We start from the raw sequence: 14,914 nt of genomic DNA on the forward strand, positions 1-14,914 counted from the left end.
AGGGCGGTTTGTAGCATCTTGAAATGATTCCAAAAGGTAATTCGTTTTCTTCGGATACATTTGTCGTGCCAGTGTGGAGAAACCTAAAATGTCTCTAGGGTTTTTTGAAAATGATCATGTAATGAGAATTTAGACTTATAGTTCGCGATTGTTTACCAGGCGGAAATAAATTTTGCGTTAAATACATGACAGATATTCCGCGATGATGTGACCCGCGGGTAAATAAATCCGACATTCGTTGATCATTAGAACACTCGGACATAAGATCGTCTACAATGACTAAAGAGTTTTGACATCCTTCCAAAACATCGGTCAAGTTCTCAGGGAATCCTTCGACGAAGCAAATGTTTGGAATTTTCGATTCCATTTCACCAAATTCACTTTGCCGTTCGCCATAAGAGTAAATAATTTTATTCGGAACGGGATAAAAAAGTTCATTTAAATTATAAAGCATCGACCTAACCAAATAGCTTTTGCCTGACTGACTTTGACCACACACATAAAAGTTGGCAGGTGTTCTAAAACGTACGTCCATTGTCTCGCAAATAAAAGCAAACATGTTCAGCTTTCACTTTTATAACCACTCGCTAGTAAACATTTTGACATATTCAAAAAAAGAAGGAATGATTCGACTGGTTTGAATGGGGCGGTATTTGTAAAATAGTGACAAAGTGCATACATTAAGAATACATTGGACAATGAGCAATTTTTATTAAATATTTTTCTAATTATCTACATCAATCAAACAAAAAAGTCTCTTTGATTACATATGAACAAGTCTTACTCTAGCATATATTTATGACAGAAAATTTTAAAAAGCACTTGATGGTTTTACTTTAAAATCCTCACAAGCATAGGCATGCCTTTTAATCGTTCATTCATTTTGTAACTACATTCATAGTTCACAAGAGTTGTTTGTAACTTTTCCAATTGCCATAATAAATTCCTTGCTGCCTGCATGTTTTTTTTTATGGCGGCATGTGCAACCCATGGTGAAAAATGTGGTTATGTGAAGAGATATCATTTGTTAGATTGTTCTAACATGAATCTGAAGCATGTTCCTGTCGGAACGGTAAAAAATACACGAATAAGGATTTTGTCGTTGAGACGAAACAACATTAAAGCTGTGAATGAACTTAATGTTATTCGTGCGTACCCAAGACTTATGTACATTGATTTACGTGAAAAACCTCTGTCCTGTCCTGTAAATTTCTCAATGTTAAATGTGTGGTATGATCCGTGTCCAACCAGAAAAAGATTTGTATTTGACGCCTGTGAACTCATTTTCGTCTGTGACACCACTTTTTTCGTGTACGTCAGCCACAAGAAATCGTTTACCTCAGTCGTTCGTCAGTTTTTCTTCTCTTCCATCGTCGTTGATTATGTCCACCACATGTAAATCATCGCACGTTCCGTTGTCCCTCCGAAAGTTTTATGTTCATCCCTCGCTGATTTTTTTTAACATGTCAACCTCCATTTCAACTTCATCACAGTCGCTGTTATTATCGTCTACATCTTTGCTGTTGTCGCCGTCAACGTCATCAACACCTCCACATTCAGCGATATCATTTTCAACTTCAAAGTCATCACCCCTGTTGTCGTTATTACCACTGTTACCACCACTCTCACCATCAACATCACCACCGTTTCATTCGCAGCTGTCGTCTTCGTCTTTACATTCATCACCCTCCTTGTCGTTATCACCATCACAGTCAGAATCAATGGTATCGCCTTCATCGTTTATGTATTTTGTTCCACCAGCGAAAGAAAAAACTGTCAACTTTTATGTGTTGGTTCCTTCTACGTTAGTTTCCATATTTGTCTGTATAATGCTGATGTATTGCATAGTTCACAATTGTCGTCGCTGTTTCCCCTCTGTACATACCGATCACATAGAAATGACTGCGTATTGTGTTCAATCATCGTCAGCCTTGTCCAGTGTAGAAATGTGTCAAACAACCTTAGTCTAAAAATATGTATATTTGTTTGTTAGTTTGCTTCTCATTGATTCAAAACTATTCATCTTTTTTTTGTTGTTAAAAATGTATACAGTATATGTATGTATCTTTAATTTACCTGCATTGGTATTATATCTGTTGATCCACTTGTCTGTAAAATGAAAGTTCACTGTCGGATTGATCACTGTCATCTAGAAACTCCATATCTGATTGTCTTTCGGAAAAGACTTCTTCATCATTTTCGGAGTCGGTTATCATTAAATCAATCGACTTGCTAATTTCCTCCTCTTCTGACCCGCTTTCCATGTCATTTTCTTGCACAATTTTGATGAACGGATGTAAACAAAATATCATCCGTCACCGCATCGTGTGTGGGAGAAGTCTGATGGTGTGAACTTTCAAGTGTCGGCACCTTCGTCTATTATTATTCGTTAGTCAAAGACAACTTGATATTTTTTAATTTGATTTCTATTTACAAGATTGCGCGACCATTTTGCTCAGACTATTTTGCATTCTTCTATTTCTACAGTTGATGTTTTTTCTACATAGTTATAAATCATTTCTTTTAACGAATCAAAGTTTAAAAGCAAGCTTTTTTTAAGTTTCAATGTGACACCTCTTATTTTACAATGCTGTTTACCATTACTAATTGTATAAGCATTATTTCTAGGACCTCCACAGACAAATTTAGTAGTGTGCTCGCCTTTGTCAATTTCATTAGTCAAATCCCGCAAATAGTCACCCAGAAGAGGCTTTTCTGAATCAGGCGTTGCAACAAAAACTACGGTGTCCATATAAAATATTATTATGCAATCGGTCTAACACGTTGTATAATGCTAAACGTACCCATGCAGTAGTAAAAATACCAATAAATATATGTGTTGTTTTATTTTCCTTTGAAACTCACAATGACACTTGTAAATAACTTCAACTAAATCGTCATTCAGTAATTGCATATCGTGAATCTCGGTATCGGCGCTATTTAGTCGATTGTACAATACAAAGCGTCGTGAATAAATTCAGTAATTAACATGTCATTACTTTGTGCAAATTTACCCCACAGTGAATTCAAACAAAGCTTTGCTAGTGATCTTAACCCTGCATTTTTTACAATTTTCTCCTTACGCAATAGAATTCCCTCATGCTTTAGGTAGTCATTGATATATTTTGCCTGGTCTGATTCTGAGGAAATCCATGCGGGGTAGCCTGAAGCCTCTTGTTTTAATCGCAAAAGAAATTGACATTTTCGCTAAATAAGCTGTCAGAGCTTTCTTCGAAATGCCAGATTTCATGTATCTCTAAAACTTTGTAGCCTTTTCAATTGCCTTAGTCATTTCAATGGTAGTAAAGTCCCCAAAAACACGCTCGTTTTCTGAATGATGACATTCTGCCGTGTAATCCATTCTGCCAAAGTAATTAGAAAGGTCTTTAAAGGTTTTGTGAATAATTGTGGGATGACCCGTAGGATAACGTCGATTTTTTCATAACAAACATGTAAAGACTTGTAAAATCGTAATAAAAGATTTTCTCGTTTTCTTCAGCCTTATGAAACAACTTAAAGCCTTCAACTCTACCTCCAAAAAAACTATCAGTCGCGCATAGGTCTGTTATGAATTCGTGTGTGTTTAGAAAATACTGCATTTGCGGTGTCTGTCTCAGTCGTTTGAAATCATGCTCACATATCGTTTTCACATTATACCTTAACTCTAATAATCTTTTCTCACGCTCAATGGTTCGATTGTACGCGTCTCTTAGTGTTGTCCCTCTGTGATAAGGATTTTCACCTCTCAAATCAAGACATAAGGCAGCCGTGATAAACTTTACCATAAAACTCATACACAGTATTAGTGTCTTCGCAAAATCCGTTGACGAAAATATTTAAAATAGTAAACCTACAGTTTCATAAATATATGGACTCTAGCTGTGCTAGCCGATTCTAATTACCTCAAGGATTAAGTTTTGTCTGCATTTTTTAATTGTTTGATTAAGGCTTCTTTTAATCATGTTTCCGTTAAAATTTTTTCCCATGAAAATTACCAAAATAGTAAACATACAGTTTCATAAATATGTGGACTCTAGCTGTGCTAGCCAATTATAATTATCTCAAGGATTAAGTTTTGTCTACATTTTTTATTGTTTGATTAAGGCTTCTTTTAATCATATTTCCATTAAAATTCTTTCTCCACACGAATGATGAATAATTTCGTCTTGCTTGTTTTCATTGTATAATGACAAGTTAAAAATTGCAGAGATGATAATTGTTAAGACTCATAGCCATAATTTTTAAGACAGTATTGATACATAATATTTTTTCCAAACCAAAACTGACAATGACCTTGAAAGTTATTTCACAATCTTACTTGGCGATGCTTGAAATACATTAGGCATGCTGACATACGAGTTAATTTACTGTTTTAATTCTTTAATGCCTTCATTCAACCTGAAACGCACGCATGCCAAGGAATTAATCGATCCATTGGAAAATTACTGCCAACAAAAGAGCCTATGTCAATAATGTGCATGTAAAAGCACTCACAAAGTCTCAGGCAAGTAAACGGCGAAGGCATCAGCAAAGAAAACCAACAGCTAGAATGGCTACACAAAACACCATTAGACCGATTTTAAGTAAGTTGAATTGGAATACAATTTCAATGTTACATATGACTTTAGAAAATTTAAGTTGCGATTTTGTTCATTGTTTTAGGCCAGTGAGAACACTGCCACCTATGGGTGATCTGTCTACCGAGCTGTGGGCATAAAGTACATCTATCTTTGGTTTGAAGAGAGGCTAGTAGAATGCTTGCCATTCAAATGTCCGATATGCTTTAAAGTCAAATAATTAATATGCTTGCTGAATGTTGCAGTCGTGTTTTTTTTTATGTAATGTCCATTGCTTTATACTCTAGATGTTTTGACGAAGAAGTTGATCGCTTCTTAGAAGATTTTTTTGAGTATGTATTTTTATAATTCTTTATCTTTTGAAAAGTGATACAGTAGAACAGTCAGTAAGATTGATTTCTTTTTATTTCAGAGTGATCGTTGCTAGTTTCTTTCAATAAAATGTTTATTTCAATAAAATTTATTTAAGAATATCAACGTCTCATGTTCTAATTTGTTCTTTTTTTCTGTCAAAAATATTTTTCTCCAATCATTACAAGTGTACTTGATAAGTTCTAGCCCATTTACTATCGGAGTCATGTCTTGTAAACTATCAAAGAAGGATTTCATGACTTCTTCCTCATCAATTTTTGATACTGCATCTTCAAAGTAAATCGCTACCCTTTCATCATTAGGCATCATCAAGCATTCATGGCGCTTTTGTGAGGGGTGTTGAACGCGACAACCGTCACAGTCTTTTGCCACAAGTTCGTATATTTTAAAACCAATTTCAGTAGCATAGCACTTTAACAATTTATTCTGTATATTGCTTTGGCGTTCATCTAAAACATGGCTCTCATCTTCAAATTCGAAGGACGATTCCTTCACTTTCTTTGCTTGCTCAATGTCTACTTTTAAAGCCATTTTCGTTTTAGTAAGACAAAAATTACCAAATAACTTTAACTCAATAAAATTGTAACGTGTTCTCCTTTTTTATATTTGCAAAGGAAACAAGAAAGCGGATCTAATATTGCTTTAAGAATAGAAACCAATTGGCAATTTTAATTAAGTTTTATCGTGTTGCAATTAATCATGTCATCCAATAGCAACCTTCGTTCATTTTATGTCGTTTCCGGTTTACACGCGCGCGCCCTGTTTACTTCCTAGGACTGGAAACTAATTGACACGGGTAAGAGCTCCGTTTACTTCCGGGACCATACCTGCACCTTAACTACTGACGAAGATGAGGCTTTCCAAACTGTTATTAATAAGATAAGACCTGATTGTTTGCCATAAATTCCAAAGGGCTATTGATGTATAAAAAGCATTTTCTATAAAGTAAAAATGTCTTCCTATGTATGCAGATAAACCTTGAAATTTGGCAAAACAGCAAAGTATTTTTCATGATCACTAGGTAATTTTTCTGATGATCATTATAATTTCTAAACTAAATTATTTCAGATTTACATTTAAACGAGCTTTGATCATATGAAAAGATATTTATCATAACCAGTAAGAATGACACATGAACCAATTTCAACATTCATGTAATTATATGATTGAAGGCATGTTGGTTACATTCTGTTTGTATTGGCAAAGCCAATGCTACTGGTGATTGCTATAAAGCACACCTTGCATATAATTACAGAAGATAATAGTCAAGTGAAATGCAAGTAAACATTAAGCTGTCCCTAATTGCAAATTTTCACTCTGATAATTTTTGCTTAATCCTTGGCAGAAAAAAATTTTGAATTTTTTCTGGAAAGGTGAATTTGATGGCCCTGTTTGTGGAGATGGGTAAAGGGTTACAATAAACTTGCATGGTTTGAAGTTTGAACTTTTCTACATCTATGAACTGCCCCTTGTAGTACAAAATTTCTAACTTAACTAAACTCATTACATAGAGGTTTGGATGGGGGTCTCTAGGGGGGTCTATGCCTGACAACTTGATAGAAATTCTTAAAGACAATATATTTTTTGGAATAGCATTATTGTAAATTGAATTTTGTTCCTGGCATGGTAATGAGCCATATATTTGGCATGATAATGAGCCTAAATATTTGGCAAAACATTCAAGTATTGTTCACTTCAGAAAACGTAAGCAAAATGTTTTGTATTTGCGCAAAAACGATGCCCACAAATTGCATTTTGTATTGCTCTAAAACGCTGAAAATGGCATTTCCAAGTCTCTGAAATTCAAAATTTCCCAGGGGAGAATACCTCGGACCCCCCACAGGTGCGGAGCGCCTCTGACGTTTTATGACTGACGTTTGAAAAATCCTAGATCCGCCCCTGCTTTATCATATATGAGTCATAAGATATCATTATACTATAAAAATCTGGATATGACTGTTCTATGTCAAAAACAATGACCTTATTTTTAAAATACGGTGAAAGATCAGGAAATAAATGTAAAAAGAAGTCATAAAAACAGGTATGACTGAAAGAGTACATTTAAGCAGTATTAAAATATGTTTTTGTTATTGGGTTAAATTACAGTAATTTAGAAAATGTTCATATGGCCTTTGCCATAATCACCACAAAACGCAACAAACTCTTGTTCGCAACATTTTTCATTCAGTCTGTGGAAATGTTCAATAACAGCCAAATAATAAAATTTTAGATCCCTAACCTCTTTGTTTTAGAAAATCTTTGCAACTCATTTTGTATCTACATTTCTACAACACAGCATGCCTGTATCAGTATGTATTATTTTCATAATTTATTTAAACATGTGCTAAAAAGCAGAAGTGAGACAGTTCGGATGGCTGAAATCTAGAAATAAAATGTGTCAGCCAATATATGAGCTCTTAAATTAGATTTTCACTAAGGGTGCCAAGGTGACACCCTTAAAATTATGAATTTTATATTTTGTAAAGATACAAGAAATGCAAAAACCTGTTTGGGGTCCTTCACAGCAACGTTCTGTCTTAAAGTGGCATTTGGCAACTGGACTATAATTAGAATTTATATTTAGTTAATTTAACACGCACAATAAAACATGCGAGTAAACAGCCATTTTCATGTCAAGAACGTTGGTCAGAGAAAATCATTAATCACCCACATGCCACAATGGCTACTCCATTTTCACATTCTCTGCATGAACAAAAACTGGTAGTAACTGTAACGTACGGAGCAAATGCCACTAGCAAGCTGCTGTAGACCCAATTTGACTTTATATTTTCTTTACAACCCGCCTACAATAATTCACTAATTTTCTTATTTACACTTCTTTATTAAGTAAATTCTGTTAGTAACTTATACGTCTTTTTATGTACATGCACTATTCGTGTAAGACTTATATATTATTTATTGGCACAGGATCATGCACGTAGCCAGAACAATAATTGGGGCATATTCATATACATTAATTTTATAATCCGTAAAAACAAATTTTATCTTTACGATAGAAAACATGCTCAATTGCATGCGCATATAAAATTTAAATAAAAGATTTCCAAATTCATTATTCACAAATTTTATTTTCTCTCCACCCACCCCCTCCCTAAGGGAAAGTATAGTTTTTTCCAGCTGGGATCTTTGGAAATGCTCCATTGTTAAAAGATAATTTACATACGCGATGCAAAACAAGACATACGTATTATTTTGATAGTTGCTTCTCATCAGACGAAGCAAAAACTTTAAGTAGTGGAACAAGCACTGAAATTATTGTAAGTTTTATTTTTATCGTATTCTCTTTATGATTTAACAGTGGTACGCTTTGCCATAAAAATTTGCGAATTCTTTCTGTATATGTAATGACAATGCTGAAATTCCATTGCGTCAAACGTTTGACTTAAATGCCACAAGTTTGAATTTGTATGTAGTTTTAGTCTCTATTTATTTCTCCTTGTCTAAGATTATATTTTAAAGGTATAGATTTTTACAAATAGCGAAAATTTAGAAAAAAATTAATCAGACAGCAAGTACTAAAACAATTCCATATCATTGGGCTGGGGTGTTCGATTGTTACTCACTAATATATCGTTATTCTTATAAAATAGCGTTACAACAAGACCATTTTAAAGCTCTTATTATTTGGGCAACTTTGTTAGCGTGTATATTAAATATTTATTTTGTTCATGAGTCATGAGTCAAGAGACTTGAACTACGTAGGCGGGAATGGACACGCAAGCAAATTTTTCAATAAAAAATAAAATTCATAGGAAGATTGCTGTTGGCGTTGTTTAAATTATTTTCATCAGCTTATCATTTAGATCTTGACAAATTTCCATTGGTACTTCATGATGATTTGGTTGAAAACTGGTAATCGCTTGAAAACTCTATAAAATTGAAATTACATGGATTACTATGCAGCATTTCAATAAATACGATATTCAAGTTTATCGTTTGCATTTTTTCGTCTGTTTAACGTTTCAGAGGGAAAAAACTGTAAATCTTAAGTACATCATAACTGAAATAAATATTACTGAAAGATTGCCGATAAAAATTTCGCATAACTTATCTTTGACATTGAAAATATTCAAAGTTACCAGTTCATTAAATGCACCATGCTAAGCAAACACAAAACGGAAAATTGAAGAATGATGAGAATATTAAAATGACGTGTTCTCTAACACTCGAATTTATTTGCAATATGAATACGATGTGAATAATACATATGTCGTAATCAACTATCTCAAGTGTTATTATATATAGATAAGTAGATTGCAATGCAGTTTTCAAGAGCTTAGCTTGTTTTTAATTTGCTGAAATTTAATCGTTGTTGCTAATACCTGTATCTAACATCTTAAATTTTATTTTTTAGAAATTATTGTTTTCCTATCAAAGTAAAAACAAGTTGCTTTTCTTTCTGTCATAATGATGATTAAATGTCCAAGCGCTTTGATAAAAAGCAAAAAAATAAAATTGTCAAAGCCAAAATGATTAAGATACACTAAACTTAATTATTTTTATGATGCTTCGTTATTGGTCAACGCTGACTACATCGTACAGTACAAAATTCTTGTATATGCATTCCACACACATCTTTATAGAAGTTCATTTCACTGACTTCCACACACGCAGTTCAACCAATAATTTAGTAGAACTACCGCAAGTTTTTTTTCTTGAATTTATGTATGGCACTTTTCATTAATGAGATTATTTCTTCCTGAATTAAAGACTGAACATTTCTATAAAGCTATTTGCATCAAAGACAGAAGTGATGTATATTATTTCAAATTGTATATTTTAATTAGCCATGTATACATCTACATGCATAATGTACCTTTTAAAACATCCCATACAATTATCATACCGTCTTTGATTAGTAATTTTATTTGGTATTTTTTAGTTCTAACCATTTTGTCATTCAAATGGATCCAAGCTACAACTCCTCAGAAAGTCTGGTCAGAAACTCAAGCTTTTCAGAAGGTAACCTTAAGAACATTAGGTTCATTAATTCTCCGAACTCTTTTAACTCGACAGATGCTTTCATCATTGATTTTCAATCTCAATGTTTTCGCCTTTAAAGTGGAAAGGTCCTGACATCAACTTTTCCATTCACAAGAATTGAAAATTATTTAGCAGTGGAAAATCAAAAGCAAGCTGACGCAATTTCTAAAGTTAACGAGAGTAAATTAAGTGTGGAAACAAGGTGTTAATAACTTTTAAGAGGAGCATTCAGTCTAAACATCCCTCAACGTCCTTTGAACTAAATATCCCTCATCCGTGTGTTTGGGAGCAGGGAAATACGATGTTAATACAAATAAACTGAAGCAAAGGCAAACATGTTGTTATGTTATAATTTAGTAGCTAAATATAAAAGTCAGTTCACCTTAACTGCTAAAGATGTGTAGGTATTTCAAATCTTGTCTAATAGTCACATTTTTTTGATGTGCATATAATTAGAAAATTAAATTTCTTCTTGATACATTGATTTATTCCTTTCTAAATAGTCTACTTTACTTTTTAATTGAAGAATTGCTGTCTCAACCGTGGAAATGTTATGATAAATCAATAATGCATCACCAAATGTTCAAAATGATGGAGGAATATGGGCAGGAAAATCCAAGAAAAGTTAAACTTGTAAATGGTGTAAAGGTTATTTGTTCTGAAGAGTTTTGCTTGGTAAAGGAAGTGATGGAACTCGTGTTTACCTTGGACTCGGAAAGATGGTTACGGAAAAGCAGTAAAACGATTGCTTCGAGATAACTGTGCGGAGTTGGCCAAACGAGAAAAAGATATTTTGAATGAGTTGAATGCCAAGCGCTCAAATTATGTTGTGAATTATTGGTATCTTGAAGAAGAACCAGGCACAGATTATTTGTATTTGATATTAGATTTGTGTGAAGAATCGTTAGAGAGCTATGTGAAATCTTCTTCTTTGCAAGATCTTCAAAAAGTCGTTCCTAAAGTTCTTATTCAAATCTTAAATGGTCTAGTTCACCTTCACAGTGCTCCGTGTCCTATTCTTCATCGGGATTTAAGACCATCAAACGTTCTTCGAGATGTGGATGGAAATTTTTTAATCGCTGACTTTGGTATATGTCGAGAATTATTAAATGAAACTTCGACACATCAAAGCATACAAAAAGGAGCTAAAGGTTGGATAGCTCCAGAGTCATATGACGCATCAGATGAATCAATTGATAAAGTTCGTTACAAAAAAGAGTCTGACATTATGGTAAGTTCTTGAAGTAGAAATAGAGGTCCCTACCAAATACAACATTCAAATGTTGTATTTGGTAGGGATATCATTATCACTGCCACTGTTATCATTATAACTTTTAAATAAAATTTTTGTTTACCTTCATTGTACAGTCATATAGTGGCGAAATACAAGTTGTACTGTATAAAATATAAAAATATGTATATGTATGATAATGAATTGTTAATATTGCCTTATTGGTTTTACGATTGTATGTCTCTCATTTAGATTGCTATAAAAAATTCATGGCTACGATTCTTAATTGGAGAACATTATTCTGATTTTTTTCGAACTGAACTTGTATTTTTTGCAACTAAAAAATAGATTAACTCCATTTTTTATTGAAAATAGAATGCCGGAATGGTGGCTTATTATGTTGCAACAAAGGGGAAACATCCTTTTGGAATTAAACAGCATAGACTGGACAACATTTTGAAAGGAAACCCAGTTGCCTTGATCGAAATCGAGGATGCCACGTTCAAAGACCTTTTATCGTGGATGCTACAGCTAAAACCGGAAGACAGACCATCGGCCAAAAAGGCGTTAAAACACCCTTATCTACAAACCGATAGGGAGAATTTTGATTTGCTGTGTGATGTTGGGAATGAACCAGAAATAAAGACATCATCTCCACATTCTCTTCCCTCAAATATTCGTGAGCAGTTAAGTCTTTCAATAGGTTGGATGGACCGTATCGATTCTGAATTCTTTAATCATTTCAACAAAGTATCCGACTCTACATGGTTAGGTTGCCTAAGATTTTTACGAAACGTTCGCCAGCATTGGCGTGATAAACCTCGTCCACAACTGTCATCATGTGTTAAAGATGGAAACTATCAAGAGTATTTTCTTCAACTTTTTGAGGAGCTGCCTTATCTAGTTCACCGAGCCATAAGATTGAGTGACTGGAAGGCAAGACCTGATCTAGAGAAACATTTTCAAGTAAGACACAGAAATGAGTTTTCATTTTTGATGGCCAAGCTATAAATTAGGGGTCCATGACACTATATTTGTTATTTTCACTCTCGTTCTCCTCTTCATTTATTGTACTTAATGCATGTATGTTTTGAATTCTGTATATTGCCGTTGCAAATATATTTTAGACAGTGAGCATCCTGTAAAACTTGAAGAAGGCAAGGGAAAGAAAAGCGAAGCTGTTATTGACTACGCTGATCTTAACGGTAAATAGCTATGTAACAACAAACAAATTCTGTGTACGTGTCACTTTTCTTAAATATTCTACCAAAAACCGTAATCTCTTCACTTGTATCTGGTGCATCGTTTTCTAATTTTGTGCAACTGAAAATAACGGTTCCAAGCATGTGTGATAGTACTAGCAATAGTCAAAAATCTTTAGACGAGATAAACGATTTGTCCGATATCCAAAGATAGTGACGAGTACCTACGAATCATAGTGATTCAGAGACTTTGGCATATTATTATCGTATGGTAAAAGAAGATTATAGCTTATTATGTTTTCAAACTTGTAAAGAACACATATGCAATAGTAAATATTGTGTATCTTTTGCTTTATGTCAGCAAATGCTTTCACGTCATATGCATTAATGCTGAAATTGCAAAAAATGCTTGCTTAGAAAAAGAAGAGAGTTTTCGATTAGAGTTATTAATCCTTTTAGCAGCTCCTTTCACTTATTTTATTTTCTTTGCATTATTTATCCTAAGTGTAAATGGTCAGATGAAATGACGAATGGAAAAACAAGAACATTATCGTTTTCAATTTAAAGCTAAAATGTGCCACATCAATGAAGTCTTTTTATTGTCTGCAAAAGAGGTTTATGAGAAAGCAATTGGCAAGAAGGAAATCAATGATACCACAATTCAAGATCCTCTTTTATGTATGTTTTAATTTAAGGCTCTTAAGTAACCAAGTTGGATATTACATGGCCAGATTTCTATGAATTTTTATTGGATTTTGCAATGTTATATAATTAACTGTTATTTTTGTCTTCAAATGACTAACGATCCAAAACTGAAGGCGAATGAAATTTAAATTTGATTTCCATACATCATGTTTGTTATGTAAAATATTCAATAAATTTTAACATGTGTAATTTAGTAATACATAGCATTTCTTCAAGTATAACAATGTATAACAATACATATTACTATATATAACAATACAATATGGATGTCATGACTTGTAACGCAATTAAGGAGTTGCTCGATCTGTGCTCAAAATCCGTTGTACTTTAGCGTTATATAATTCTTTCGTATGAGCTCCGAGCGTGAGTTCAATGTACTAGAACGCTATTCAGTTTATGTACGTCACTACAGTACCACTGCAAAGGGTAAAAGATTGATATGCATAAAAAGAACAACTTATTGAATTGGGGAAATTGGTAATATTTGAATAAAATGACACTTTCATGTGAGGTTGTGATCATTTCCTAGTATTTCTTTTGTTGCAGCTTTGAAATTGTTAAAAGAAAATCTGTGTACGTTGAGATAATGATGACGAAGTCAAAGTTGCTGAACTTTTGTTTATTCAGGCTTAGTTGTGTTGCATTTTTTTTTTGAGACAAAAGATGGTATGTTTTAAGCCACAAGCTTGCATTTATGAATTTCAGTCTTTTAAATACTTCGCCAGATCTGTCTCTTTCAGTCATTTGTTACTTGTTAGGTCAAGATCTACATTTTCAGTTAATTTCCATTGATTCTATTATTGTAGTGTGTATCATTGGTGTGTATGGAATTCAAAGTATGAATACTGCCGAGGGACTCTACCATGTTTCATTATTTTAATTGAAACATCCATATTTCTCATGCCTTGCTTTACAAAAGACAATTTTCGCAATTATTCGTGAGTTATCAGTTATTTAATGATAAGCTTTTCGTCTTGAGAGAAGAATTTTTATCAGATTATATTTATTTTGAGGGCTATTTAAATTACAAATTAAACATAAATACAGTAAACCAAGTCATTAATCTCATAATTATGTCAACAACAACTCACTCGTAATGCAATTCGTCTTTGCATGTTGTCAATCACATTTTTTCCTAATTTTTGATCGCTTAGCTCTACAAAAAAAAATGGCTCAGGAGCCGCGAAGCTATGTATGTTCGGAAACCTCCAATTTTTAGATTGTGAGCATTTTATAAGATTTGATAAAAAATGGAATACCTGGTTTATACAGATGTGCAAACTTTTCAATTAGGGTGACATGATGCAGTTAAAAAAAAAATCGAATTAAATATCAAAAAATTTATCACACTAGTTTAACTATTGTCAATTACCACACAGTTAGCATGGCACAAACACAACTTTTCGAAACCCCTGCGGTTGCATGTATTGTTTTATATGCAAGTGTTTATTATATATTTCTGGGCTTGTTTTCTTGTTGTACCGACAGAAAATCCCAGAAGAAAAGAAGTGTCTGCTCGAAATATCAAGAACCAAACCAAGTCAATGATATGAGCCTGAGAGTATTTTCCTAAATTATTGTTGTGAATTGATTTAATGCCTTTTGTTCATGTTTTGTACTCCAACTTTCTACACTAAGTTATTGGTTGAAAGAACGATTGTTGGCAAAGCATTCAGCAGCTTTACCAGTCAATGTTATGCTTTTAAACAAAAAAATATAACATCCATCGCTAAAATGACTTCACTTAAGTGCATCCGTTATCAAAGAATGGGTTGTCTAATAAGGATGTGGATATTATGTACATTGTCATTGTTAAGAAGGAA

General features: G+C 33.3%; 2 long non-coding RNA genes across 2 annotated transcripts; both read left to right on the forward strand.

Moving 5' to 3' along the window:
- The first annotated feature begins 8,144 nt into the window (after nt 1–8,144).
- Nucleotides 8,145–10,617, forward strand: LOC124437902. The gene is made up of 3 exons (XR_006945891.1): nt 8,145–8,227; nt 9,853–9,932; nt 10,480–10,617. It is a non-coding gene; the product is annotated as an uncharacterized LOC124437902 (long non-coding RNA).
- Nucleotides 10,618–11,601: 984 nt separating this feature from the next.
- Nucleotides 11,602–13,612, forward strand: LOC124437909. Its single transcript, XR_006945899.1, has 2 exons — nt 11,602–12,389; nt 12,892–13,612. It is a non-coding gene; the product is annotated as an uncharacterized LOC124437909 (long non-coding RNA).
- Nucleotides 13,613–14,914: the final 1,302 nt, after the last annotated feature.

This window comes from Xenia sp. Carnegie-2017, unplaced genomic scaffold (genome assembly GCF_021976095.1).
Source record: "Xenia sp. Carnegie-2017 unplaced genomic scaffold, XeniaSp_v1 HiC_scaffold_18, whole genome shotgun sequence".
In the NCBI taxonomy this organism is placed as follows: domain Eukaryota; kingdom Metazoa; phylum Cnidaria; class Anthozoa; order Malacalcyonacea; family Xeniidae; genus Xenia; species Xenia sp. Carnegie-2017.